Here is a 14,450-nt window from a genome sequence, read left to right on the forward strand (position 1 = left end):
GTACTAAAATGCCATATTTTCACTTTATTTGCACTTCACATGTTTACTTGGAGCAAACTAAAGCAGGATATTGAAAAAAAGTAAATGGCCCCAAGGGGTCGGGAACCCAACTATACCGTGGCAGTCAATGTGTTAAAGAATACTCCACTCAAGCAGCAATGAACTACATTCTGTTTCTACTAACAAATTTACAACCGTAAGTACATTCTTCATATAAAACTGAAACTTGTGTATTCCATGTATCAAATGCTCAAACAGTATATAATCCGTGTAATACCAGGTGTGTATGTATCTAAGGTATAACACAAACTATATCATAACTACCAACAATGAGACAAACATCTACTGAATATCATGTAGCATCCTGACATGCAACACTCAAAGTAAGATATCAATACACACAACCACAACAAACATACACAAACAGAAACCATTTCAGATGAGAATAGCTCTAGGTACTACTGAGAACTTCTCACCTGAAATAGGTAGAAATAGGCTATTATCAACCAACAAGCTATTGAGACTATGTTACACATCCAAATATAATATATCACTTCCCTTTACATATTGCAACTTATTTTTGCCACACTTATTGTATTACATTTTTTTATTTGACATTTGCATTATATAAAACAGAAAGTAATGATAATATTATGACATGCCTGCATCAATGGTTACAGTAGATAACAGGAAAGATCTTCCCATTCATGGATGATCCACACTGCACAACCAAAATATAGTTTTGTTCTGAAATTCTGTAGTTCGTGTCCAATCAAAAACATTGAAAACTGAATCACTAACACTCAATGCAACCACAAATTGACTGTCTACACAACCAGTGCACTGCACTATCCTCTTAGTATGTGCAAATCTTCCAAATAAACACAGCAAACACTCACTTCCATCAGAACACACTAGCTGTTGTACCGTAGTATCATACTTTTGATACAATCACACAAAGAGATTTGACTTATTGCCACCCTCAACTATTTATAGTGCACTGAGGGAAACACTATGAGAGGAGAATGAGGAGAAAACTGAAACACTGATAATGATTAGTGACCAGAACACATATTTATTGATGAATGCTCAACTTTATACAAATCGTCTCAGGCAGCAGATCCTGATGTTCAGCTACTATTTCAGAAGCTGAGGTTGGTTAATAAGCTGTTCTTGTTCTACTTGTGTATTTCAGACTGCATTGTCTGCTTCTAGTGAGTTGACACCAGCCCATCTTCATTGAATATTCTAGTAGAAGGTTGTCTTCTCATTAGTCAGGCTGACTTGAAACTGTCCTCTCTGCTGTGGCACCAGTGCATACCACATCTCAGGCAGTGCCACTGCTGCAACTTCTTGGCGTGACAATTGCTGCACTACACGCCATCTCTGGAGTGGGTTGTCAACTATCAACCCCTTTAGTGCTGCCCTGGTGCTTGTGCTTGTGATGCCACATTCCTCTAAATCTCCTGGCCATGGTCACATATGGATGTGGTGTGAACTGTCAGCTAGGGGGCTTCTGGGTGCAGTCACAGCAGATGGGATGGGAACCAGGTCTGAAGCCAGTGACAGACTTCCATCCACAACCCAGCATTTGCCCTGAGCCACCATGGGAATGCCTGGCAAACCACAGGAATGACACATGCCTGCGTCCAGAGCCAGAGTCTCAAACGCTGGAGGGCCCCCCTCAGAGAAGATGGCAGCAGTGTGCAGCAGCCTTGCCCACAGCAACATGGGCTGTTGTGATGATGGAATTAAGGTATGAGGGTGTGTCTGTCTCCATGGGAAATGCCTTGGGCTGAGATTCCATATAGTCTGTAGCAGATGACCACACCCCTGGCTCCTGACTGTGTGCTGAATCTGTAAAATGAAATGCAGCAGCAAAATCGTGGAGTCTCAGAGGGCAAAGCTGGTTCTGGTGTATTTTGAGCAGTGTCCCTGAAGGGGAAGGAAACAAGAACATGTTGTGTTCAAGGACATGTGAAACACTCCCCTGTTGCCATTGCTGCCCAGGCCAGAAGGTCCTGAAGATTACTGCATCCTGGATCTGCAAATTGGAATCCATGTATCAAATGTTACTCATCACTGATGGGTGCAGCATATGAAGCAGGATGTGATACCAGCAGCTGTGCAGAAATTCAGCCAGGAAAAGTCCATCGTGAGGCATCATGTTTGTAGATGGACAGGAACAGTTCCAAAGCCTGCTCCCATGAGTGAGTTCCACAGAACTTATTCATCTGTGCCTTGAATGTTCACATGAAACTTTCAGCTTCACCATTTGATTGTAGTTGTGACAATGCTGTGATCACATGTTCAATACCATTGGCCATGCAGTATTGTTCAAATTCCTGTGAGGTGAATTGTGGTCCATTATCAGACACTAACATTCCTGGCAAGCCCTTGATGCAAAAAATTGAAGTAAGTGTTCTGATAGTACTGGCCGAAGATGTAGAGCTCATCAGAACCACAAAGGGAAAACGACTGAAGGCACCCACTATAGTAAGCTATCGTGTGTTCCAGGAAGGTCCAGCAAAATCAATGTGGATGCATTTCAATGAATTTCTGTGGCACAGCCAGACAGAAAAACAATGAGTTGGAGCTGCCTGTCACTCTATGCAAGTGGCGCAGCATGACGTCATGTCTTCAATCTGGGTGTCCATACCTGATCAAGAATGTGGTGTCAAGCAAGTTGCTTTGTCCTCACAATACCTCAGTGTTCCTGATGCAACAACCTTAAAACATCCCACTGATAGATGCATGGAATGATGACCCGGATCTGGTCATTCTCAGTGTGTAACAGTAAAACACGATGTTGTGCTTACAAGGCTTGGCGGTGAGCAAAGTATCAACATACTTCTTGCTGAACAATGCCTTTCACTCTCCTTGGCCACCTTGTGTGCATGTAATTCAGCACAATGCTTAAATTTGCATTCACATTGGGCATCCATGCTCTGAGACGAAAGTCCATGGGAAAATTGTGAACTGCAGAAGCATCCAGAGCATCTGTCTGATAAAACAATGCTTCAGAGGAGTTGAACTGGTCATCCTTGTCCTAGACAACACATCATCACTGGAATGTTGAGCTGTAGGGTGATACAAGATTTCATAGTTGCGGTTCAACAGCAGTAAAGCCCATCGTTGCAATTTCTGAACCATGTGCAGTGGAACAGGTTTGTTTGGGTGTAAGAGTGAAGTGAATAGCTTATGATCCATGACCAAGTAGAACTTCCTTCCACAGAGGTAACGACGAAAGTTTGTTATACGATAAATGATCGCCAATGCTTCTTTTTCAATCTGAGCATAATTTGCCTGAGCCTTAGAAGTTTGGAGGCAAATGTTACTGGATCAGACATTACGTGACAGAATGATGCCTAGGTCAATAGAAGAAGCATCACCCACTAACACCACTGGTTTAGCCGGATCAAAATGTATGAGGTATGCATTACTAAGTAGCATCAGTTTCAGTTGATCAAAAGCCAATTGACATTGCTTAGTTCATGCAAATGTAACATCCTTACATGGTAACCTCTGAAGCAAGCTGCAATCTGAGAGGTGTGAGGAATGAATTTGAAGTAGTAGCTTAGTTTGCGTAACACTGCTTGCAGCTCATTTAGATTTTTGGGAGTTGGCAAATCTTTGATGGGCCACAAATGAGTGGGGAAGGGGGTTGGGGGGGGGGGGGGAGGGGTGAATCCCTGCACATAAATGACTTCTCCCAAATACACACATTAAAAAAAGGTTTGTATCACCCTGGTTTCCAGAACTCCTGAAGAGAGACAATTGACTGTGGATATTGTATCACAGACACAGTCCCATTGACTGTTCAGAGATGTCACTAAATCTGACCAAAGATGTAAACAACCATGCATGAGCAGTACCTATTAGACAGAGGGGGGTCTGACAGCTGATCAGCTCCAGTCATTCCACCAGGAATGAGGCACACGACTCATGTTGTCTGTAGTTCAACCACACCTTGATGGTCAATACTGCAGTTCAATCACCTCTGCATTACTGCATTACTTTGTGCCAGGAAGGGCTCTCAATGAGGGAAGTGTCCAGGAGTCTTGGAGTGAACCAAAACAATGTTGTTTGGATGATGACATGCCTTGCTCTGGCTGCTACTACTGCAGTGGATAACCACTACCTACAGATTATGGTTTGGAGGAACCCCGAGAGCAATGCCATCATGTTTAATAATGCTTTTCATGCAGCAACTCAAACTGTTTGTTTCGTTATGTTATGTTTTAGGGTGCAAAAAACAACTGCTGTCATATGCGCCCAAGTCAAAACTATAGAACGCAAACACAGTGTCAATGGAAAGAATAGGAGACATCTAAACAAGGCACGTGGAAAAAGGATTTAAAAAAACACCATACAAAAATGGACATCCAAAATTAAAAATTAAATGGCCTTCACCATATTGCTTCAGCAGATAAAAAGTAAAACTCGGATGACAGCCCATGCGTCATTTGCTAAAACAGCTGATAAATCAGATGGCAAACCCAAGATGGAATGTAAATTAGTAAAAAAAAGGGTATTCCAGCAGGTAGTGGTGGACAGTTAAAATTTGGGCTCAATGCGTACAAAGTGGTGGGGCAGCACCACTGAGCAAATGACGATGGCTAAAAAGGCAGTGCCCAATATGCAGCCAAGTTAAAATAATCTCCTTCCAGCTGGAGGGCCAAGAGGAGGTCGTCCAAGGTGCTGGGAAAGGCATAATACGTCGAAGCTTATTTCCGTGAAGGGAGAACCATTGACAATGCCAAAGGGACACCGCCTCCTGACAGACAGCAATGCAGACATTATCAGAGGGAATAGAGGTACTTGCGGGATGCGGTAAAAGGACTGCAGCCTTGGCAGCAGCATCAGCAGCCTCATTTCTTCACAGACCGACATGACCAGGGACCCATAGAAACATTACACTCGCTCCACCAAGAGTGAGCAGGTGACAGTTTTCCTGGACCCGCTGCACTAAGGGATGAGCAGTGTACAGCACACAGAGACTTTAGAGGGTGCTGAGTGAGTCGGAGTAGAGGACACAATTGGGAAGACTGTGTCACCGGATGTACTCCGTGGCCTGATACAAGGCAAAAAGCTCAGCTGTAAATACTGAGGAGTGGGCAGGGAGCCGGTATTGAAAGACACGGGTGCCAATGACAAATGCACGCCAAACCCCATGGTCAGTCCGAGAGGCATCAGTGTATACAAAGGTACTATTGATAAATTCCATGCGAAGGTTGTGAAACTGTAAGCAACAGACCAAGGCTGGTGTAGTGTCCTTTAGGAAGTGAATGAAGGCCAAGGTTAACATGGGCCATTTCATGAAGCCAAGGTGGTGAAGGTTTCACACCCATGGGGAAAGTTGCAGGTAGCCTGAAATTAAGCCACTGTCACAAGTGGTGAAAGCAGACTCCAGGAGGTAACAGAGAAGAGGGACGAGCCCCATACTGACAATCGAAGGAATCATCAATGAAGGAGGCATAGGAAGGCTGGCCAGGCAAGGCAGACAAATGCCATGCATACCTGCTGAGGAGAAAGTCACGGCTGTAGGACATTGGTAGTTCAGCAGCTTCAGCATACAGACTCTCAACCGGGCTGGTGTAAAAGGCACTCGTGGCCAAACGGATACCGTGATGATGGATAGTGTTGAGATGGTGTAAATGGGATGGACGTGCAGATGCACAAACAAAGCACCCGTAGCCAAGTTTCAAATGGACAAGGGACCGGTGCAAACAGGGAAGGCTGGTTCGATCGGCACCCCAAGAAGTACCATTGAGGACATTGAGGGACTGTGTACTGCGGGCTGCCAAGTAAGAGACATGGGAGGACCAAGAGAGTTTCCTATCAAGCATGAGCCCCAGTAAATTTGTAGTGTCAATGAACAGAAGGGTAACAGGCCCAAGATGTAGAGATGGTGGGAGAAACCATTTCACTGCTAGAAATTCACACAGATGGTTTTGTCAGTGGAAAAGCAAAAGCCATTGGCAATGCTCCAGGAGTGAAGACAATCAAGATAGTGCTGAAGATGCCACTCAGTGAAACAGGTCCGTGGAGAACTGCAATAGACGGTAAAATCATCGACAAAAATGGAGCCAGAGACACCCGGTGGGAGACAGGCCATGATAGGGTTAGTGTCGATAGCAATGAGGATGATGCTCAGGACAGAACCAGAGGCACACCAATGGAGAGATTCAAGCCATGATACCTGTTGGGCATGAATCACACATTCCATCACCTTGCGAATGCAACTGGTAAGAGAGCTAGGGCAGTAGCTAGAAGGAAAGTTTTTGTCCTTACAGTCATACCCATACCTAAGCCCAGTGACTTCACACCAGCGTCCAGGAAATGTGACCTCAGCCTAGATGTGGTTGTATGTGTTAAGCAGAAAGTGCTTACCTGCAAGAGAGAAGTGCTGCAACATCTGAATGTGGATAGTGTCTGGCCCTGGGGTGGAGGACCAGGATGAACTGAGAGCATGATCTAACTCCCTCATAGTGAAGGCAGCATTGTAGCACTCATGATTTGGAGAAGAGAAGGGTATCACCCTAGCCTCCTCCACTCATTTCCTATGGATAAAGGCAGGGTGATAGTGGGAAGAGCTCGAAACTTCCACAAAATGGTGGCCCAAGGTGTTGGAGATAGCAACAGGATCCATAATAACAGCAGCACCTACTGTCAGGCTGGAAACTGGGGAATGGATCTTTGTTCCAGAGAGCCATCTGAGGTTGGCCCACACAACAGAGGAAGGTGTGGAACTGTTGAAAGAACTATTGAATGAAATCCAACTAGCTCTTGTGCTAACTCGAAGAATGTGACGACACTTTGCATGCATCTGTTCGTAATGAAAGCAGTTTTCCAGTGTAGGGTGGTGGTTAAAAATATGGAGAGCACATCTCCGTGCACAAATTGCGTTAGTCTACCAAGGGACTAGGGCACAACGTGGTAAAGAGGAAGTGCGAGGAACATAACATTCTGCAGCAGTAAGGATAATGTTTGTGAGATAGTCCACCTGGTCATCACAACTGAGGAAATCTGGCAGCTTTTCTCCTCCCTGGCAACCTTCACAGAACAAGTCAGCCTTAGTAAGCTGCCATTCGAGCATGCATGTGGATGGGGTAGGAGTCAGCAGATGGAGGGCATATGGGAAATGGTCGCTCGCGTAGGCGTCAGAATGAATGGACCACTCAAGACAATGGGCAAGCTGGGCAGTGCAAAAGGATAGGTCCAAATGGGAATAGGTGTGCGAGGAGTTGGAAAGGAAAGCAGGTGCACCATTGTTAAGACAGAAGAGGTTGAGTTGGTAAAGAATGTCAGCCAAGAGGGCACCTCTCTGGCAGCTCCTGGGAGAACCCCAAATGGGATGATGTGCATTAAAGTCACCGACTAGCAAAAACGGTGGAGGTAGCTGCCCAATAAACTGAAGGAAGTTGGCCCTGGTGACATCGAAGAACAGAGGTACATAAATGGTACAGAGGGAGAAAGTCAGGTGAGGAAGGAAGAGGCAAATGGCAATAGCTTGAGGACTGGTAGTCAGGGAGATGTGTTGACTATGGAGGTCATCCCGTATAAGCAGCATGACGCCTCCATGAGATGGGATGCCGACCTCAGGGGAAGGTCAAAACGCATCAGTAAGTAATGCGGAAGCTCAAAGAGGTCTTGAGGGTGCAATTTCGTTTCCTGAAGGCAAAGTACAAGGGGATGCTGTGATGCTAGAAGCAGCCGTAAATCTTCTTTGTGGGACCGAAGGCCGCAGACATTCAATTGGAGTACAGTCATGAGGAGGAAGAGATGTAGGGGTGTCATTTCAGTGTCCACCGAGGGACAGCCGATGGAGAGTCGCTACTACAGGGCACAGGAGCAGGAGGATCCTGCTCCATGGGGTCCACACAACCATCAGTGTGCTTGTGTGGTCGGTCGGTGGAGTCCAACGCTGAAAAACGGTTGGTAGTGCACACTGGCGAGACAGAGGCTGGCCGGGCTAAGCGACCAGGTGGTGACACCATCAAGCAGCATCTTTGAGTTGGTGAAAGGGGAAGACCATTTGTCTTTAGCGGACTTCTTCAAGCCCTTCCGGGTAGAGGAAGACTTGGGTGGTGTTTGGCTGGAGGGACAGAGGAAGTCTTCTGGGGAGTACTCATTCTGGCCCTTCCTGCCTGTCAGTTGTGTAGTAGGTAGCTCTGCTCCTTTAGGTGAGAGTTTGACAGTTTGTTGCACAGCGGGATGGGGGGATGGCAATGCTACCTCAACACTGGGCTACACAACCTCATAGACAAATTTGAGGTCGGATGTCTGTGTAGCCATGTCCTCCATGGAGCGAGAGGTAACAAGAACTGAGCTATAAGTGCCAGATGGGAGAACACAGGGTTTGTGACTAGCCAGTAACTTGCGAGATACTGGGTAAGGCACTTTTCCCTTTACCTGAATCTCTTGAACAGCCCGATCATCTAGATACCCGGGAGGAGGCAACATGGCCGCCATTTCAGTTGATACAGCAGGGAGGAGGTGGACATTCACCCTCGTGTGCATCCCTGCCACAGGTTATGCATTTGGTTGGGTGTTGACACAGTGTTCTAGTGTGACTGAACAGATGACACTGGTAGCAGCGCATCAGATTCAGAATGTACGGCCGGACTGTGATGATTTCGTATCCTGCTTTAATCTTGGAGCGGGCGCTGAAGACCTTGCTGTCATGCGCCCAAAAAAACCCTCTACTACTACTACTATTACTACTACTACTACTGCTACTTTAATCTTGGACGGCAGCACCACCCTTTCAAAGGTGAGGAAAAGAGTGCGGGTGAGCACCAAGGAGGAATCAACCTTTTTCATTACATAATGAATGGCAATGACACCATGATCAGAGAGGTAAGATTGCATTTCAGCATCAGTTCGAATTCTTCCCATGGTGTAATTTACACCAGGCTGCTTGACAGTCTAAGTTCTATGTGCCTCGACATGAACAGGGTAGCTCTGGGGAAGCGAGGCAGCAAGTAGTTGTTGTTCTTGAGCATCAGAAGCCATCTCCAAAAGCAAGGTGCCAATCTGTAAACGAGAGCAGGATTTCACGGGGCCAGCAATTGCATCAACACCTTTCTGAATAATAAACGGATTGACTGTGGCAAAGGACTGACCATCTTCAGTACTTGATACCACAAGGAACCATGGTGCATCGGGAAGAGTACTCGAATCAGTAGCCTCGGTATGTTTATGTTTCGTCAGCATTGATGGAGAGGATAAGTGACTCATCATGAGGAAATCCCCCATGATTGCCAGCATCTCCGATGGTGTGCTCCTTCCAACTGGGAGCCCCCTACACAAGGGGGTGCACCCGCCTTAGGTGATTGTTCACACCTCAGGTCACATCTCACAAACACCTGATGGAGGGACCAATGGGCAATTTGGTAAGGTTACAGCTCAGGCAATCACCCCTCCCTGAGCCTGTCCTGTACCTCCAAACCCATCTCCGACGATTGTCTGGTTGAAGGGATATGTGACACTCATGGGTGAAGAGAAGGTGATGCCATTCCTGAGTGGTCCATTTGGGTGTTGTTGGGCACATCTGTGCCATGCTGCATGGTGTCATGGTTGCAAAGATAGATTTCACCATGGACATTGGGAGTGAAGTTGTACATAATGCAGCCTATTGTGCACAGTTTGAGTCGTCCCCACCCCCCCACCCCCCACCCAAGAGGGCAAAATCTCAACTTTCTTTTTGGCTCCTTTTTCCTTTCTTTTTTTTCCCCTTCTCCTCTCGTTCCTCTGCTTTGGAGTTTAGAGGAAGAACACAGGGAGGAATAAGAAAAAAGAGGATCCTCAGAGCTGTCGCCAGGGCAATCTACTGGACAGGGGACTCATCTTAAGCTGCCACCTTCTCAGCCAGGTCAGCTAAGCCAGTGCTTTGCCATTGAGGATAGCATTTCCACTTCAAATGACATCATCAGCGACAGCATGAAATTCACCACACTGCTTAGATACTTGGACGAACACTTGGATACAATCAGTGATATCATTGTCACCCCACCCTCATCAGGCCGCTAAAACAGTTCTCCTCTGCTGCTTCACCCACCCTTTGGAGGAAGTGATGCACCATGTCATTTATGATGAAGAATTAAAGGTTATGCACTCAGATCGATTTACACTTCGTGTCTGACCATATTCTATGGACATGATGGGCTGTCATGCTACCCACAAAAGTGCAACTGACCATGGTCACTCACGAACAAGAGCCATTATTGTTTGACTTGAACTTGCGAACAGAATATTTTGCATCATTCAGCATCAATAATGTAGGTATAAAATGACAACAGTGGCATCAGATGTGACTTGTGACCACAGCGGGACTACAACCAACCTTGCACTTACCACAAGCTGAGCTGATCTCAGCTGACTCCTACTGACCCTGTCAACACTGGACCCAACCAAAGCAACGACCTAGGACAACAAACCCCTACCCATCCACCAACCATACCACACCCACATCACACAGACCTGCTTCTGCTGGTACCAATTACTCTGCTCTCAACTGTTGTCTATCATGTGACTTTCTAAACCAGATGCACAGGTTACAGGAGGTGTACCAAAATTTTCAGGCCATCTAAGCCATCCGGATGCAAGGAACGATGATGCTGGTTCTCTCCCACCTTGCTCTCATGTCAACAGACTCTTCATTCTTAACAGTACAGTGGCCAATGCTTCATTGTCAACTCTGGCTCAGAAGTCAGTACTTTACCACCCTCTTCTTCATCCCCAACACTTGCCTGCTCAGCTATCCAGCTTCATGCAGCAAACAACTTGATAATCCGAATCTATGGATCTCAGACCTGCACACTGGACCTCTGTTTTGACAACGTTTGGGCCTGCACATTCATTGTTGCAAATGTTGGTGAGCCAGTGCTTGGTGGAGACTTCCTTCGACACTTCAGTTTGGTTCCTAATCAATACAGTGGGATTTTGACTCACGCTGCTAGCAGCCACTGTGTCACACATGTTGTCGGCCATGCCTCCTCAGTGGTCTGGCACTCACTTCATCCAACAGCTTCTGCCGCTTACAGTGACACCCAATGGTCACCCGTATCTTCGGAACTGCCTTCACACCATTGACCACATTCAGAAAGTACAACAGCTCTGTTTTGACACTCACATGATGAACATCCATCTTCAACTCAAAAACAATGGTATACAACACAAAATTCATGAAGTTTAGGAAGAACTCCATGTTCTACTTGCTACATCGATGCCTCCGACCAATTCTCATGTACCCTCTGTCTCTCCACACCTATCTGAACCTGAAGCTTTTCTGTCACTTGCAGATAGGCCTACAGCCCCACCATCATCTGCTGACACAAAGGTCAATACTGCAATTTTAGCTCATCCTCCCTCAGATATGTCTTCATGCTTTTCTCCACAAGACCAGTTTATACAGTGTGCGATTAAAAATGGAATGGTTCATAATATTATCACTACGCCTAGCCCTCTGGTGCACCACAGACCACATAGACTACTGCTGGATTTACTCAGGGTCACTAAGGCAGCAGTAGCTGAGCTCCAACAAGCTGACATTGCACAGGCCCCAACATTTCCTGGGCTTCACTCATCAAACTGGTTCCCAAAAAAGACATCTATTAGGTTGTTTGGTGATTACATACCTCTCAATCTTCATATATTTGACAGGCCTTCACTCATTACCTGGTGGATGCATCTGTGTTCTGCAAGAAAGCATTTCCGCAAACTCCTATGTGCCAGGAATGTTCACAAAATGGCTATTACCACCACTTCTGGTTTGTTTGCATTTATGTTTATGTCTTATGGACTTACAAATGCTTCTCAAACATGGCAGTGCTTTATTGACGGTGTGTGGTTCAAGTTCCCATCCTGTTATTCATATCTTAGTAATATCCTAATTTCTCACCAAATAAGGACTCCCATAATATGCATGTCAAACAAGTTTTTGACATGCTCTCTGACAATAGAGTTGTGATAAACAAAGAAAAATTCCAATACTGACAAAACAGATGTTTACTATGTCATTGAGGAAAAACATTTTGAGGCATTTTCCCTACACCACAGTACATAGAGATGATACAACTGCTGCCACCACAGGACAGACATTAAAGATGCCATCTGATTATTTACATGGACCACCATCCACTTGCTGACTCTGTCCAAAACTTGTCCAAAAACACTCACCCCTGACAGTTTCAACACGTAGATTACATTGTACAGTTAATCACCAACATCCATTGTCTGAAAGATGGAGAAAACACCGTGGCAGATTACTACTCTCACATCAGCACTATGTCATCCAACTTTGATATGAACAGTTTGCAGAAGCGCAGTAGCACAACCAGCAGTAACAGGCTCTTCTTTGCAATACCCTCATGAACCTACAGATTGAACTTCGACCTATTCTGGGCATGACCTGTCTGATCCCCTGTGATGTCTTGCAAAAATGGACATACGCTCTTGTTCTCCAATCTTTTCAACCTATCATCTCTGAGCAGTTATATAACATGGCACACCCCAGCATAAGTCCAACTACATGTCTGGTAACAGAATGAGATTTTCACTCTGCAGTGGAGTGTGCACTGATATGAAACTTGCTGGCAGATCAAAACTGTGGGCCCGACCGAGACTCGAACTCGGGACATTTGCCTTTCGCGGGCAAGTGCTCTACCATCTGAGCTACCGAAGCACGACTCACGCCCGGTACTCACAGCTTTACTTCTGCCAGTACCTCATCTCCTACCTTCCAAACTTCACAGAAGCTCTCCTGCGAACCTTGCAGAACTAGCACTCCTGAAAGAAGGTAGGAGACGAGGTACTGGCAGAAGTAAAGCTGTGAGTACCGGGCGTGAGTCGTGCTTCGGTAGCTCAGATGGTAGAGCACTTGCCCGCGAAAGGCAAAGGTCCCGAGTTCATGTCTCGGTCAGGCACACAGTTTTAATCTGCCAGCAAGTTACATGTCTGGTGACAGACTGCTTTGTACAGCCTAATGTGAAGAAGAATTGTAAGCTTTGAACTCATACATGCATTTTGTGTCAAAGGAGCCAGACTACACACCATGCTCAGCCACCTCTAGGTCGCGTTGAAGTTCCAAAAGGACATTTTCAGCATCTACACCTTAATCTCAGGGCCATTACCCACTTCTGCCAGATGTCAGTACACCCTGACAATGATCGACCAAGTAACTCAACAGTCTTAATATCCTTAAGTGGTACTGCTTCTATCCGATCTGAGTCCAATGCCAAAACATTTTATTAGCACATGGAGTTTACACTTCTTTTGCCCCATGTCTGTAATAACCAACCAAGGTAGCAGTTTGGATCTGCCCTCTACCTGGAACTCTGCAGCATGGTTAGCACCTGGCAATTTAGAATGACGACATACATCCTCCACAGGGCAACTGGCTGACCATAAAGTCATACTGCACCTTACAGTTCTCATGTGCCATGGAAAACTCTGAACAGAAACACTACCACAGGAACCCCTGGCAGTATGTACACTTGACAACAAGAAAAGTGGCCACTGCTGAATGTAACCACATAGAGAAGCTGTGCCACAGCTACATGAAGTGCTGAAACCCTGTGGGGTACATTCATTTGACTGTACATGATCATTACCACAAGAAACCACTAGAGAACACTAACTGGTCTTTATGGCAGTCAGCCAGATGTAAAATAATACCGCAATACAACAAATATTAGAAAACCCATATTAGAGATGAGACAGTCCTTAACACTTATAAATGTAACTTCATTACAATAAGTGACACTTCAGAAGTCTTATTGCACCCGTTAAATGACATGATGAGTTTTTCTCATGATCTGAATTTGAACTCACTGTTAACCAAACAAAGCTTGTGTGTCTAATCGAGATTCGCCTAGGCATAAAAATATGTAATGGTATGAGTTTACAAGGCCAAATGTCACTTAAAATAAGAAATGAAGATCCTATGACCATACATGAAAATGGTTTCCTGAACTAAAATAAGATTACTAGTGTAAAAAGGTCACTAGAGACAGCGTTTCTGCAAGTAACAACTTCCGCCTTTGACAGTCAAGTCTAATCCAACTCTGTTCGCGTCAGTAGTGAATGGACATGTTTAATGTTGATTTGGAAGCATGGCACAGTCTTGTGTTCTTTACTTGGCGTGAAAAGGGCTTGTTTGTGGCTGTTAAAAACTGGTTTCCCCACTGGGAATTGAACCCACACCTTAGCCATTGTGAGCTAGCCTCAATCCAACCAACTACCGAATTTAACATGTATTAGCATCATGTTTTTGTCATAATGGGGTATGCAGCACACAGTATGAGAAATGTTGTCTTCCACTGAAGCTGTTGTTGTAAATAACCTCTGTGTGGTCTAGTAGTCAACGTTATGCAGCGTAAGCACAAAGCCGTGCTATCAAACCCATCCCTTTCCTTTCTTTTTTTAACCATATTTGATCTGTCAGC

The sequence above is a fragment of the Schistocerca cancellata genome, chromosome 1 (assembly GCF_023864275.1).
Source record: "Schistocerca cancellata isolate TAMUIC-IGC-003103 chromosome 1, iqSchCanc2.1, whole genome shotgun sequence".
NCBI lineage: Eukaryota > Metazoa > Arthropoda > Insecta > Orthoptera > Acrididae > Schistocerca > Schistocerca cancellata.